This window comes from Bufo bufo, chromosome 4 (assembly GCF_905171765.1).
Source record: "Bufo bufo chromosome 4, aBufBuf1.1, whole genome shotgun sequence".
NCBI classification, from domain to species: Eukaryota; Metazoa; Chordata; class Amphibia; order Anura; family Bufonidae; genus Bufo; species Bufo bufo.
In genome coordinates this window covers 474785257-474802308 of record NC_053392.1, presented here as the reverse complement: position 1 = coordinate 474802308, position 17052 = coordinate 474785257, and the positions used below count along the sequence as shown (strand labels likewise).

At 41.9% G+C, this 17052-nt stretch overlaps 1 protein-coding gene across 2 annotated transcripts in view; it reads left to right on the top strand.

Annotated features, from left to right (window-relative positions):
- The window catches only part of STXBP5 (syntaxin binding protein 5), a 427346-nt gene that overhangs the window by 195109 nt on the left and 215185 nt on the right, over positions 1–17052 (top strand). The gene's annotated exons all lie outside the window — the stretch shown is intronic.

Sequence of the window (17052 nt, the reverse complement as noted above, 5' to 3'; positions counted from 1 at the left end):
CAAATCTATCATTGTACAGGAATAATCATTGGAACCACTGTAGTCAGACGGTTCGGAGATACGGCTGGCTCTAGAAGGATCCAGCTCATATCTGGCTTCCTGAAGCTGGCACAGAAACAATTGAGGTGGGTTGATTACCAACCTCAGTTTCTTTGGAGTTTGATGTAATACTTCTGGATCTAGCATGTGGGAGACATTTGTATTTAGAATTAACTTTTGTCTTGCTAGTATAAATTCCTTGCACCTTGGGTGGCGATCCCTACAGAGAAGCATGGTGGTGGCAGTGTCATGCTATAGGTGTGTTTTTTAGCGGCTGGGACAGGGAAACTGGTTAAAGTTTAGAGAAAGCTGAATGGAGCAAAGTGCAGAGATATATTCTTAATGAAAACTATTCAGAGTGCTCTGCATCTCAGATTGGCCAAAGTTTCACCTTCAAACAAAACAGTGACCCTAAGTACACCACCAAGATAACAAAGGAGTGGTTTAGGGACAACTTTGTGAATGTCCTTGAGTGGCCCAGCCAGAGCCCTGACATGAACCCAATCAAGCATCTCTGGAGAGACCTGAAAATTGCTGTCCACTGACATTCCCAATCTAACTGTACATATCCTGAGAGGATCTTCAGAGAAGAATGGCATAAAATCCCCAAATCTAGGTGTACAAACCTTGTGGCATCATATCCAAGAAGATTGCAGGCTGTAATCACTGCCAAAGGTGTTTCAACTAAGTACTAAATAAAGAGTTTATTTCTTCCTTTTCAATAAATTAACAAAGATTTCGAGCATTCTGTTTTCACTTTGTCATTACGGGTTAGGGTACTTTCACACTAGCGTTAAAGTTTTTCGGTGTTGAGTTCCGTCACAGGGAGTCAATACCAGAAAAAAACGAATCAGTTTTATCCTAATGCATTTTCAATGGAGAGCAATCCGTTAAGCATGCATCAGGATGTCTTCAGTTCAGTCACTCTTACGGTATTTGGCTGGAGAAAATACTGCAGCATGTTGCAGTATTTTCTCCGTCCAAAATACCGGATCCAGCATTATTTTCCATTGAAATGCAATAATGGGACTTCCGATTCCGGCACTGGAATGTAAGGCGGCGTAGTGAGGAGCTCCGTTTCAACCTCTTCCCGAAACAGCACATGGCTGCATACAGAGCCACCAGCTGGCACTACCAAGCGGTGGATCTACATCCCCTACTTACACTAGGAGTCCCTCCATGGAGAGATATTTGTTCAGGAGCAGTGGTAAGCCGGCGTAAATGCAAGGGTGCCCAGACGGAGGGGAAGGCAATATGGTGCCAGAAGAGCGCAAAATCCACGAAGATCATGAACAGCACAAAGATAGTGAAAATCGTGCAAATGCGTGTGAAGCTGAAACTCGCTCTCCGGACTTATTTGTGGGAGAGCAGGAACTGATATCTCCTGATCGCCTGGGGACCCTGCTTGATTATAAAAGAATAGCTATTGAAGTAGCAAAACATATTGTCCCAGACATCAAAGACACTCTTATCACATCGGTGTCGGCCTCACTTTAAGAAATACTCGCTGACGTAGATTCTCACTCTAGATTGGAAGAAATGGAACAAAGGATACTAGCTCTAGAGGAGAAAGCCACAGGGGCATATAATAAATTAAGAGAGATCTCAAGAGAAAACACTATATTGCACGATCGCATGGAAGACCTAGAAAACAGGTCACTCAGAAACAATCTGCGAATATTAGGGGTTCCTGAATCCATGAAACCTTTGCAACTACAGGAATTCTGCGAGGAAGAACTCCCAAAAGCCCTGGGTCTGACAGGCCTTAAGAGAGTGGAAAGAGCCCACTGTGTAGGGCCTACCCAGTCTGTAATATCAAAACAGACAAATACGCAGTAAGCACAGGGGAATAGGCCCCGGCAAGTCATAGTAAAGTTCCTTGATTTTAACCATAAAAAAGAAATTTTGAGAGCATTCCGCTCAAGAAAATTCCCCCTGGAGGTACATGGGAAAAAGAGTTTTGCAGATTACTCCACATAAGTGGCAAAGAGAAGAAAAGAATACAGTATGATATGCTCCACACTTTACGCAAAGAAGATAAAATTCCAACTACAGTATCCTGCGACACTAAGGATTCGGATAGCAGGTGAAGCTCCATATATCTTCAAATCACCAGTGGAAGCGTGGAAATTTGCTGAGACCCAAGGATGGACATCAGGGAAAGAACTCGACAAGACCAACAATACAAGCAAGAGACACTCGCCAACTCTATTTCAGGAAGGGGACAAGGGCAGTTCTCAACACGCTTCCCAGGCACGTACTGTTTCGGAGCAAAGATGGAATGAATGGAGGAAAATTCCTGAGAAAGAACTGCAGGTCACAGAAGCCAGATAATCCCCAAAGAGACAGAGACCCCAAAGACTGAACCGTTATGCAACCCTAACAGTGGACTGATAAGTATAGGGGGCTTATTATTATTCTAAGAGTGATAGATGTAAATTTCACCCAATGTGTTTACCCACTTCTTGGAGTGAAAGCTTTGTTAGAAGGAGAAGTGGAGAAATTTAGAGTCTTAATTCTAGAAAAAAGTGAAGTCCAGAGATAACCATAGGTTTAGAAATAGGAGAATAGTAGAAAGGAGCCTAGTACAAAAGAAGGCCCTTCTTGTTAAAATAATGTTCATGTTTATGTTGTTGCATTTGTTTATTGGTTATGAGACTGACCGTCTACTGTTATGCGTTATGAGTCTGATTACCAACTCAAAGAAAAATGGAGCTAGAGATAAACTCTACTTTAGGGAGAACACAAGAGGGCACTACTATATATGTGAGGATTATCAGCTTATGAATGTCTTTGTCTTTACAACTAATTATGCGTATAGTCACTTGGAACGTTAAGGGGCTCCGCTCTCCAGAGAAGCGGAAGATGGTTCTTCGCCATTTAAAAAGATTAAGGGCAGACGTTGCATTATTACAGGAAACTCATCTAGAGGAGGGGGAATGAAAATATATGCGTAAACTCTGGGTAGGATCAGTCTATAGCTCACCAGCCCAAGGTAGATCTGCTGGAGTGCTTACCTTAATTCACAAATCTCTACCACATAAAGTATTATCTGTAGCACCAGATGGTGATGGCCGTCTACTACACATGACCATTGACACGCCATGCGGCCTATTAGAGCTGTTCAATGTATATGGCCCAAATAGTGACAATAGTGATTTCTTTCTTAATCTAGAAACTCAGGTGGCCATTCAGACAACAGGAGTAAAGGTAGTTGGAGGAGAATTTAACTCCATAGGGAATCAGGAAATTGACAGGAGCCGAGATCCAATGTCTCATAAACAATGACACAAAATAAGGCACGAAAATACACTGGGCTCATTTATAGACTCCACGAGACTTGTAGACACATGGAGATACTTACATTCAGCGGGTAGGGAATACTCGTTCCACTCACATGCTCACGTCTCCTGGTCCAGGATCGATTTATATGCTCGTACAAAACCCCCCTGCTGTCCAGGGTCATTTCAGAACAACTACAAGAGATAGTTGTATCTGACCATGCCCTATTAGTACTGACAATGGCAGAAACTCAAAGAAAGGGCAGTGATATTGAGGTTTCCTACCCATCTAGCCAGAGATGAGAAGTTTGCTTCACTCTTGAAAGCATGGTGGGGGGAATATGACATAGATAATATGGGCCACAGAGACAATATCAGTTTGTTCTGGGACACTGCAAAGGCTGAGGGGCAAGATCATTTCTTATGTAGTGGGAAGGAAAAAGGAAATGTGGAATAAATAGAAACAGACTAGCCAGAAACTGGGATGCGCATATGTCAGTTACTTAAGATCCCCTTCATTTGCTCACCTCCAAGATTGGAAAAAGGCCCAAAAAGCCTTTAACCGATGGGCAGCAGAGAAAGAGAGTTTCTATAAAAAAGAATGGGAGGCCACCCTTTACAGATATAGCAATAAATCGGGAAGATTACTAGCAGGCCTTTCTAAGGATAAGCCTCCAGCTACTCATAGGGGCGTTAACTGATGAAAAGGGTGATATAACTACAGACCCCCAGAATATAAATAGAATCCTGGGCGATTTCTACAAAAACTTATACGCTGATACAAATGACCCTATACAGCAAACCACAATACTAGACCAGATACACATCCCTAAGGTATCAAATGAACAATTATCCTTCCTGAATTCCCCAGTGACGGAAAGAGAGGTGCTGGAAGCCATTGGGTCACAAAAAACATGCAAAGCACCAGGCCCAGATGGGTTAATGGGGGAGGAACCTTTATGCCTTCACAGTACCTTGATACACAAATTTTATGGCATAGCACCCCCAAGCGACCATATTAAATATCTGGGTACAAAGATAGGCCGATTCCCTGCCCCTTTTTACAACTTGAACTACAAACCCCTACTAGAAAGGATATTCTCTGACTTGAAAAGGTGGGCTAATCTTCCACTCAACTTGGTGGGGAGGTGTCACTTATTCAAAATGTCCTGCTTTGCTAGCCTTTTGTACCCTCTACAAACGATACCAGTACTGATAAAACACAAAGATGCAACTGCATTAAATTCACATTTCGTCTCATTTATATGGTCGGGACGGAGGCCCAGAATAGCTCTAGACAAACTTATGAGACCTAAAGCAGAGGGTGGAGTAAATTTTCCAAATGTGAGGGGATATAACATAGCATGTTTATTACATCATATTTTGGATTGGAAAAGAAACACCAACTACTACTCCAATCTACCATTAGAAAAGGTTATGGGAAGTCCATAGGATCTGATGGCCTTGGTACATTCTCAATTTTCCAATCTCCCACCAATGATGAAATGTTCTACCCTTCTCAGAGATACCCTTATTACATGGAAAATAACACGTAAACTATTTAATCTTTCTTATCAATGTTCTAAACATCTCCCCTTGTGGGGTTCGCCAGAATTCCAAGAGAGGAGAATGAGTCGTTTATTCCAAAGCTGGAAAGAAAAAGGAATAAACAGAGTAGAGAACTTGATTCATGATCAAGAACCAAGATGGCTAACACTTGAAGAAATATGTAAAAAGTATAACCTCCAAGGTCTCCAACACTTCCCCTACCAGCAAATAATGCATTATTGTAGGTCAAAGCTATCAGATATTGTTAGAGAGGCTCCCTCGAATGCTTTTGATACTCTCCTTACTTGCAATGACAGATACTCCATATCAGGTTGTATTCCTTTATTAGGACCAAGCTGCTCTCAGGGAACATCCATTCCATTTATAAAGGTTGGGCAAAGCAGTTGGATGAGGAGGTGGGAAGGGAGCTACCGTAGTTAGTGGGTGGATAGACTTTAGAAAACATATCCTATTTGAAAATTGGAGGGAAACCCAATTGAAAATCATGCATAGGGCAATCTATGTATTTAATTTGCCTCCATTAGCCCTTATGCTGAACAGGCAAACCCAATGCCCAAAATGTCAAGAACAGAAATCTGATTTGTACCATGGGCTTTGGCGCTGCAAACAATTGAAAGCCTTCTGGGACAACACTCATGCAATAATTAAAAGGTCAAGCAATTTTATGGGTCCCATAAACGGCAAAATGGCATTGTTTCATTCCTGCAGTAAAAGGTCCAGCTCTACAACAGACAGTCACCCATCTGCCTCCCATAGCACATATCATTATCATGGCGGCAAAGAAATGCATATTGGGTAACTGGTTACTTCAACAACTCCCAAATTTTAAAGAGGTAATTCTGCCCACAAAAAAAATTATATGGATAGAACAATTATTAGCAACCAAAGATAAAGAAAACCAGACAAAACGTTTTTGTTTTTTTTAAGAAATGGAAATAATTTATTATCTGTTATTTTGAAGACAGGGAGAGAGAACAGCTGGTGGCTCCCTTTAGACATACCGAATTATACTTATTAGAAGAGCTCAAAGGTACTTTAGAGAAATTAGGGAAATAAAAAAAGGAAGCACCAAGAGAGTTGGTAATAAAAGAACATGATACTTCTGACAAAGGAAATGTTTGTTTACACATTGTTCTCTGTATTTTAAAGTAACAGACTCAAAGGGAAATGTGTTATTTTAAAACTGTACATTGTTTCGTATGAAGTTTGATTGTCAACTAGCAGATACGACATTGTATATGTTAATATTGTTTATATGTTAAAATGTAAAATCAAATAAAATATTTTTGAAAAAATAAATAAAAAAAGAACAAATGCAATAATGCCGGATTTGGCATCAAGTGTTCCCGAAAAACTGATCCGGTTTTCCGGTGTGTGAGCATGCGCAGACCTTTAAAAATGTGAAAAAAAATAAATACCGGATCCTTTTTTCCGAATGACACTGGCATTGAGATGCATTTGTAAGACGGATCCGCATACGGATCAGTCTACAAATGCTATGCATTTGCATACGGATTTCTGGATCAGGCAGGCAGTTCCGGTGATGAACTGCCTGCCAGAATCCAACAACGCAAGTGTGAAAGTACCCTTACATAGTGCAGAAAAAAATGAAGAAAAAGAGAAAAACTTTTTTTTTTTTTTTTTTTTTTTTTTACAAGGCCTCAACCTAAAATGTAAAAAGGTCTGAAGACTTTGCAAACGCACTGTACACGGATGGTCTACAATATTGCAATTGTTTATGTTCTATGTGTAATTTTGACTTTGCTTTTTATTATTCTGTCTTCTAAATGAAGTGAGGTTTAAAATAAAGTGTCACACTCTGTTATTCATAAAAGTAGGACAACTTGTAGTTGAAGGTATTTCTTTTATTTAGACCATCCTACTAATTTAATGTAAGCCCTCCAAAGAGCATCTCCACACTATGCCTGTTGACAGGAACAGAGCTGTTTGCAGTTTAGTCCTATTTAGTTTAGTCTGCTGGTAAAAGGTATAATTCCCATTGCCCTGTCTTCCCCCCCCCCCCCCCCCCCGTTCCTGAGCATCACTTGGAGGTGATACAGCTTTCAGGCATTCTTAAAGAGTAACTAAACTTTTGTATAAATCTTTGTGAATCGGTCCCCAATGCTTTAATGACACTTTTTGTAATGTATTTTGTATTTTTATTACACTTTTGTATAAATTCACAGGATCTCTTCTGATTGACTGCACGGGCAGGTGGGAGTTAACTCCCCCGTTCTCCCCTCTCCTCCTCCATTCAGCCTTTGGACTACGCAGATAGAGCAGCCTGCTGCCCGATCTCCAGATTGTACCCCCTGATCTGTGCCCAGCACCCCCTCTTTCGATCCTCCACAGTGCCATCTGGCACTAAAAGGTAGGTTAGGGACACGGTAGGGAAAGGTTTAGTTCAGGCAGGGAGACTTTAGGGAAAGTTAAGGTTTTTAGTGTTGCATCATCCTCTTAGGGTGTCTGGGGTCCCTAAGACCCCCCCCCCCCTTTCACCCTTTTTTTTGGGGGCGCAAGTTTTTTTTTTTTTTTTGCGTACGCTGACAGTGGCCGGCACTCTTTAGCGTCCGGCCACTGTTAGTGCATCGCCCACCCCACCGCTTATCAGCTTCGGACGGCTGATCAGGGAGTTCGATTTATTATTTTTTTTTATTTCAAATTTTTTGGGCTCTTTACACGCTCGCGCGCACACACACACACACACACACACACACATACACACACGCAGACACACACTCCCCTATGGCCCACCGGACGTTCTCGGCCGAGGAGGCATACGCCCTCCTTGCCTCCGAGTCCGAGAGCCCCAGTGAGCACGAGTATGACCCCTCGTTCCTTTTGTCATCCGCGTCGTCTTTATCAAGCGATGATGAGCCTCCAAGGCGGCGGAGACACTACCAGGCGGATCGAGGGGACCCCAATGCTAGGGACCCTGTGGCCCACCCTAGTACGAGCAGCTCTGAGGCTCGTACTAGTTTTCCGGCACACCAGGTCAGTCCATCTGAGCCGCCTGCAGGTGAACTTGGCTGGTGTACCGCAGAGAACTTTGAGCCCGCAATTCTTGATTTTGTTGGACAACCAGGAATCCAGATTTACACAGTGGGCTTCACTGAATACGACTTTTTTAGTCATTTTTTTCAGTGACCAACTGGTAAATCTAATGGTGGAGCAGACGAACCTGTACGCCCAACAGTTGGTCGCTCAAAACCCGGGCTCCTTTTTGGCTAGGCCCGGCGGGACATCCTCTACCAGACCCCACTCTACAGTACGGCCATGACACGCTCCCGGTTTGAGGCCATCCGGAAATGCCTACATTCCCCCCCCCCCCCCCCCCCCCCCCAAGAGGTATGTCCTTGTACTGTCCACAATTCACAGTAACGGCATCACCCCTGTCCCTGTGCGAGGTCCCGCGGCAACGGTCCTCAAGCCCAATTGTATCGTCGACTACAATCGGTATGTGGGAGGAGTTGATCTCTCTGATCAAGTCCTCAAGCCATATAACGCCATGCGCAAAACGCGGACATGGTACAAAAAAGTTGCGGTCTACTTGGTGCAGGTTGCCATGTACAACTCTTTTGTGCTGTGTCGGAGCGCTGGCAACACAGGGACATTCCTGCAGTTCTATGAGGCAGTCTTCAAGGCCCTGATCTTTTCTGACCGGGAAAGAGCAGGCCGGAGTACCTCGGGAACTGTAGGCGCCCGGATAAAAAAAAGTGCAGAGTGTGTCACAGTAGGGGGATACGGAAGGACACCACTACTCAATCGGACACGTGCCCCGATCATCCGGGCCTCTGCATTATTGGTTGCTTCAGGGAGTACCACACTTCCATGGAGTACTAAATTTGTAATCCCCTTTTCCATTTAGCCACTGACCATCGATAAAAACTATGGTTCTCAGACTTGAGACACCAAAAAAATTTGTTCAAAAAGTTTGTAAAACTAAAATAATTTTAAAAAAGTATCCAAATTAGGTATTGCCGCGTCTGTAATAATCTCCTCTATAAAAATACCCCATGACTTAACCCCCAGATTTACACGGTCCAAAAAAAAAATAAAAAAAAATTAAAAAATGTTTTTTTGTAACCTTAGATAACAAAAAGTTTAATAGCAAGCGATCAAAAAGTCATATAGCCCCCAAAATAGTGCCATTAAAACCGTCCCCTCATCCCGCAAAAAATGAGCTACCTAATACAATCGGCTAAAAAAAATAACTTAGACTTTAGAGATACAAAAATATTTTTTTGTATCGAAAAGGATAATATAGTCTAAAACCAAAATAATTGTAAAAAAGTAGACTTATTAGGTATCGCCGCGTCCGTAAGAATCTCCTCTATAAAAATACCCCATGACCTAACCCAGATTAACACTATCCAAAAAAAAATATTTAAACGGTGCCAAAACAGCTATTTTTGGCACTTTTCCATTTCAGTCCGGTTTTTACGGTAGCAAAGCAAGGGTTAACAACCAAACAAAACTTCATATTTATTACCCTGATACTGCAGTTTACAGAAACGCCACATTTGTGGTCGTAAACTGCTGTATCGCTAAAAGGCAGGGCGCAAAAGGAAAGGACCGACATGGTTTCTGGAAGGCCGATTTTGATTGCCTTTTTTATTGACACCATGTCCCTTTTGAAGCCCCCCCTGATGCACCCCTAAAGTAGAAACTCCCTAAAAGTGACCCCATCTAAGAAACTACACCCCTCAAGGTATTTAAAACTGATTTTACAAACTTTATTAACCATTTAGGTGTTCCTCAACAGTTAATGGCAAATGGAGATGAAATTTCAGAATTTCAATTTTTGGTAACCTTGCCTCACAAAAATTTAATAGCGCAACCAAAAATCATATGTACCCTAAAAATAGTCCCAACAAAACCGCCACCTTATCCTGTAGTTTCCAAAATGGGGTCACTTTTAGGGAGTTTCTACTCCAGGGGTGCATCAGGGGGGCTTGAAACAGGACTCGGTGTAAATAAACCGATCCATAAAAATCAGCCCTCCAAAAACCACACGGCGCTCCTTTCCCTCTACTCCCCGCCGTGTGGCCGTACAGTAGTGTACGACCACATAGGGGGTGTTTCTGTAAACGTCAGAGTCAGAGCAATAAAGATAGTCTTGTTTGGCTGTTAACCCTTGTTTTGTTAGTAGGAAAAAATTGGTTAAAATTGAAAATTTGGCAAAAGAATTTCATCTCCATTTGCTAATAACTCTTGTGGAGCACCTTAAGGGTTAACAACGTTTGTAAAATTAGTTTTGAATACCTTGAGGGGTGTAGTTTCTAGAATGGGGTCATTTTGGGGTTGAAGTGACTTCAGACCTGAAATGGTCCCTAAAAATTGGGTTTTTGAAAATTTCTGAAAAATTTCAAGATTTGCTTCTAAACTTCTAAGCCTTGTAACATCCCCAAAATATAAAATATCATTCCCAAAATGATCCAAACACAAAGTAGACATATGGGGAATGTAAAGTAATAACTATTTTTGGAGGTATTTCTATATATTATAGAAGTAGATAAATTGAAACTTGGAAATGTGCAATTTTTAAAAAGATTTTGGTAATTTTTTTTTTTAAAAATAAAAATTATTTTTTTTTACTTCATTTTACCAGTGCCATGAAGTACAATATGTGACGAAAAAACAATCTCAGAATGGCCTCGATAAGTCAAAGCTTTTTAAAGTTATCACCACTTAAAGTGACACTGGTCAGATTTGCAAAAATGGCCTGGTCCTTAAGGTGAAATATGGCCGTGTCCTTAAGGGGTTAAAATCTACTTCTCTGTACACCGCTGACATTTTTATGAATGGGGCCGCAGCGCAGTGAGTACGGGCAGGAGCGCATATTCCTGCTCCTGCCTGTGCCCCTCGAGGTTTACAAAATCCTGGCATAACACATGGGTACCCTGTAAACCTTCCGGGGGCACGTGCAGGAGCAGCAATATGTGATTCTGCCTGTAATCACTGCGCTGCGTCCCCATTCATAAAATGTATACAGCCCGTACTCCGTACACCGCTCAGCGGTGTACAGAGAGAGAAGTAGATTTTAAGCACACAGCGAAACGTGCGCTTTAGGTAGGGAAAAGTGTAATAAAAATGCAAAATACATTAATAAAGTATATTACAAAAACTGGTATTAGGGCATTAGGAACATGTTAACAAAAGTTTAGTTAACTTCTTAAATGTGTAAACCGGAATGCAGAGTTTGTATTTAGACTTCCGCACATTTCACCCTTGTGGATTAATCAGCAGAGCCTGGGCATACTTCCTGACATTAAAAATGGCCAAAAAGAACACGAGAAAGTATGTGATAACAGATTTTTGCTAACGTTCCAGCTACAGTCAAAGGCATAAAATGAACCAATTAATGGACACACTTTAGTCAAGAATTAGATTTGACTGTAAAAACAGATTATGGGACCAGAAGGAACAGTAGGAAAGACCTGCTCCTCAGAGTACTGTGTGATGTAGATGCCAGAATGTTATCTTCAGTGGAAGGAACTAGTGCTACAGTATTTTGGGACTTTAATGCAGACATTTAATGTTCTTGTGTGCATTCTGAACCTGTTTAGAGTTTCTTTCTTTGCATTATTTTTTATGAGAATGACGAAATCTGCCCATACACATGAGACAAAAGACAGCCGTTTTCAACCCTTTCCGCCAGCCTTCATTAGAAAATTATACACAAATATTTAACCGCAACCTTTTGTCTGCCAAAAATGTGATTTGTTGGGAGTATATTTTTGTCAGCTGAAACTACTAGAGTATGGCATAACGACTGATCAGCCATATTTTGGTCGATTTATCATCTTATGTGTACAGCAAGATTAAAGGTGCTTAAAAGTAGCCATAACCTACTTAGAAGCAGGTTAATGTTTGAACAACCATGGAATGGGCAATTTCATAGCCATACACAGATTGGCTGGCTGATTCTGCAGATCACACTGGCCATACATGTTTCTGGGAACGTTCTTTCAGTCTTTCTTTGGACAAGAGATCTTTCATTTGACTATCGGACAAAAATTTCAAACATGGCCGACTTCTTTTCAGATGATGAGCTGTCAGTGGACAGCTAAAATGATGGTACGTTGTTAAATCTCACCTGACGAATGAACGTTTTGGTTGAAATCGTCCGTTTTGAATCCGCTTAACTTATGTGTATGAGTACCTAGGGTATTGTACAGCAGCAGTCTGTTATCTCCAGTCACCATCTGCCCATAATAATGTCAGATAATACTGTCTCCCTGTCGATCCCTCTAAATGATGTAGTTTTAGATTACTGCCCTATCTGGTATCCTGCTTAATCTAGTGAGAAAAACATGAATGCAGCTCTCCAAAACTGAAAGATGAATGTTCTAATCTGTTTCACATTTCACTCGCTTCTCTGGACACTCCATTATGTTTCCATACAATTTGGAGGTTGTACATAGCAGTTAAAACGACATGTGCATAAGTAGTAAAGTGTACCCATATTTTCAAATAACTTTTCTGAATAAGTGAGATACTGCACTGTATCTGACCATTATATGACTTGTAGCTGACATTTTAGCAGGTTTCTCCTTTGCAGGCTGCATCTATAAATCTGGCTCCAAGCTGGTGGATGGAGACTAACTGCTCATCATGTCTGTCCATAGCATACACACAGAGACAGAAATTCTGCTCCCTTGCTCTCTCTTACTCAGAATCATTCTGAAGCACTATATAGGATATTCTAGACAAGTACTGAGTACTATAGATGTCAATAACGCAGCTGGGGTGACATATAACACTATTAGCTGACAAATCATTCTTCAGCTGTCTGGTCTCTTTACACTTCCTTCCTCCCATTCCCTTCTCCATAGACATTGATGGAATGATTTAATCTGATTCTTCAGTGAGCAGGCAGCCTGTCTTCCTCTCCCAAGTCAGATTTCTCACAAAATGAGGGCAGCACGGTGGCTCAGTGGTTAGCACTAGGTTTGAATCCGACCAAGGGCAACATCTGCATGGAGTTTTGTTCTTCCCGTGTTTGCGTGGGTTTCCTCCGGGTACTCCGGTTTCCTCCCACACTCCAAAGACATACTGATATGTCCAAGGACTGTAAATGCATAAAATAAATAAAAATAAAAAATGCAGAGACATCTGACTCTAGAGCAATAAGATACATTACGAAGTGTTGCCTTTGATATATTACTCACTTCCTAGATACTCGCTGCTGCTGTAATGACACTTACCAGGTCCCCACTGGTCTGCACTATCTGATCCTCGCTTAACACACAGCAACTGGCGAGAAATACCCGCTCAGCCACAGCGATGCCATGTCTAAGCCTGTGATTAGCTAAGAGGGCATTTTTTGTTTTCCTGCGCATACTATCGCTATAACGGAACCTGGACTCTTCTAAAGAGCATGATTTGAAATCCCCAGCCGGGAAATATCCTAAAGGGATCCGGTTACAGGAGATATCCGTATACACTAGAAATGTCAATGATATCCAGGTCCATACGCGTTTACCTCGAGGCATTGCCATCTCCTGTACGAATCCCACGGGACCTTTAAACACAATATTTATTGCAAATGTATTCTTTGTAGTACAAATTGTTAAAAGCTTTGTTATTTGCTGTGGAAGCTATTTGCCTTGACATCAACCCTTTGAAAAAGCAGAATTTAAAACAATACAAGGGAACATATGAATCATTCCTTAGGCAGCCCTGTAGTGTCTTTGTAGAGAGAACTGTATATAAAGGAACTGCTCAGTCACTTTTTTTTCTTTTTGCAATATTCTGTTAAGTAGCATGTTGACATTTCCTGACTACTGTGTGTGATGATCGGCTTTGACAACAGCTGTTCGCTATTTCTTGGCTCCATATAAGATAGACTAAAAAGGACATGTGACTGCTCCTGTCATGTTGGTTTTAGTAAAAATACACTCACCTAAAGAATTATTAGGAACACCATACTAATACGGTGTTCGACCCCCTTTTTCCTTCAGAACTGCCTTAATTCTACGTGGCATTGATTCAACAAGGTGCTGATAGCATTCTTTAGAAATGTTGGCCCATATTGATAGGATAGCATCTTGCAATTGATGGAGATTTGAGGGATGCACATCCAGGGCACGAAGCTCCCGTTCCACCACATCCCAAAGATGCTCTATTGTGTTGAGATCTGGTGACTGTGGGGGCCATTTTAGTACAGTGAATTCATTGTCATGTTCAAGAAACCAATTTGAAATGATTCGAGCTTTGTGACATGGTGCATTATCCTGCTGGAAGTAGCCATCAGAGGATGGATACATGTTCTCATTCTGTTTACGCCAAATTCGGACTCTACCATTTGAATGTCTCAACAGAAATCGAGACTCATCAGACCAGGCAACATTTTTCTCGTGCAAATTGTAGCCTCTTTTTCCTATTTGTAGTGGAGATGAGTGGTACCCGGTGGGGTCTTCTGCTGTTGTAGCCCATCCGCCTCAAGGTTGTGCGTGTTGTGGCTTCACAAATGCTTTGCTGCATACCTCGGTTGTAACGAGTGGTTATTTCAGTCAACGCTGCTCTTCTATCAGCTTGAATCAGTCGGCCCATTCTCCTCTGACCTCTAGCATCCACAAGGCATTTTTGCCCACAGGACTGCCGCATACTGGATGTTTTTCCCTTTACACACCATTCTTTGTAAACCCTAGAAATGGTTGTGCATGAAAATCCCAGTAACTGAGCAGATTGTGAAATACTCAGACCGGCCCGTCTGGCACCAACAACCATGGCACACTCAAAATTGCTTAAATCACCTTTCTTTCCCATTCTGACATTCAGTTTGGAGTTCAGGAGATTGTCTTGACCAGGACCACAACCCTAAATGCATTGAAGCAACTGCCATGTGATTGTTTGACTAGATAATATCATTAATGAGAAATAGAACAGGTGTTCCTAATAATCCTTTTGGGGAGTGTATATATTCCACATTAAATAACTATCCTGGAATACCTTTTCTTAGAACTGTACATTGTGGTGTCCCTCTATTATTCATTCTAGAAATTTAGGAATAAATTGCCAACTAGGTGTTACGAGCTGGGGGTGTCCCTGCACAATCTGACATTGTCCAATCAATGCTGGCAGTGACAGACTGTGTAGAGACAAAGCCTGTTGGTAAGAGGATTGGTAACATGTGCTTGTCAATTTATTAAAGCATTTCTAGTAGGATTAACAGAAGAACAACACAACGCAGAATTAAGAAAACCTCTTCCAGAGTTTTTATTTAATAGAGAAGTAGTAGACAAGTAGTTACTCAAAACGACATGTCAGGAGAGGGGACAGGTCCTTTTTATTCACTAGTACTGCAACCCTGGCCATGCGGTTATTTTTTATGTTGTTACTGATTGCTTGTAGCTTTCTGTAGAAGGTACTGGTAGTATGTGTCACATTTGCATACATAACCAGTGCCACTCCTGTCTGTGGGTTCTATGAGGTGTTGCAGTTCAGCCCTTTCAATTGATATATTTTGACATACTGTACTTTCATGGAAGGAGACTTAAAAGAATTGTCCACTCTTTTATAAATAAAACTATTACTAAACTATAAGATATGCCACAAATGTCTGATAGCTTCTGGTCCACCCTCACATCTGTATCCCCTCTACATGTCAATGGAAGCTACCGAAACACCATCCCACAGCCACAGAAATGTGACCCACATCAATCAGATCCCCTCTCTGAATGAACATCTAAGTCTACTTTCACACCTGCGTTAGGTGCGGATCCATCTGGTATCTGCACAGACTGATCTGCACCTATAATGCAAACGCTTGTATCCGTTCAGAACGGATCCATTTGCATTACCATGAAAAAAAAAAAAAAAAAATGTTCTTGATAATGCAAACGGATCCGTTTTGACTTGCATTGAAAGTCAATGGGAGGCGGATCCGTTTTCAATTGCACCACATTGTGTCAGTGAAAACGGATCCGTCCCCATTGACTTGCATTGTAAGTCAGGACGGATACGTTTGGCTCCGCATCATCAGGCGGACATCAAAATGCTGCAAGCAGCGTTTTGGTGTCCGCCTCCAGAGCGGAATCGAGGCTGAACGGAGGCAAGCTGATGCATTCTGAACCTATCCTTATCCATTCAGAATGCATTGGGGCTAAACTGATCCATTTTGGGCCGCTTGTGAGAGCCCTGAAACGGATCTCACAAGCGGACCCAGAAACGCCAGTGTGAAAGTAGCCTAAGCTGATTTATGACCAAATTAAAGTTAAACTTTGAGAGAAGAAATAATGGCTGCAGACTAAGGTATCAATTCACCTGATGATAGACTTCACTCTGAATGGGACAGAGCAGCCTGCAATGTATGTGAAATGTGAAGGCTGCAGAGTAAAAGGGTTGAAGTATTTAATTCAAACCTATTACATTTTTAAGCACAAAATGAAAAACAAAACAAAAACAAAGCTATTCATAGCCTTAAGGGGTTTTCCAGGACTACAGTACTGATGATGCATCCACAGGATAGGTCATCAGTGAATAATTGGTGAGGATCCAGCATTCTTGGCACCCCTGCCGATCAGCGGTTTGAAGAGGCTGCAGTGCTCCACTGAGTGCTGCAGCCTCCTCGCAGCATACCAAGCACAACCCCATACTTTGGATAGCTAAAATACAGAGTCCCACCCAGAGGAGAGAGCATGGTAAGTAATGACACCCACCGGAGCAGGTTGTACAGAGAAGCATGTAAACCAGGCAGGCAATCCGCAGCGCTGCCCACCAGTGATCCAGAGGGAACCCCGAGAATTGCAGGATATCGAACGTACAGTTTACTAAACTAAAAGGCAGGTCGGCTCCTTCCTCAGAGGCACGCCTCTGAAACGCATTACACGGTTTTTATTTTACAAAATTGTATTTCGGTTTCCTGCGCCCTTCTGAGCCTCATCCTTTGATTTTCTGTACCGTACATTGGATAGCGGCATGGTATTGCAGCCCAGGACAATTCACTTGAATGGGACTGAGCTGCACATAGGCCACGTGACATGATGTCAGTGGCCTAGGAGGAGCTGGTGAGCACCGCAACCTCTTTTTAAAGGTGAAGAGAGGCGGACCCCCACCGATTAGATATTGATGACCTATCCTGAAGATAGGTCATCAATACAGTACCCCTGGAAAACCCCTTTAACAAACAATTCATAGTAAAGTGTATAATACTGTT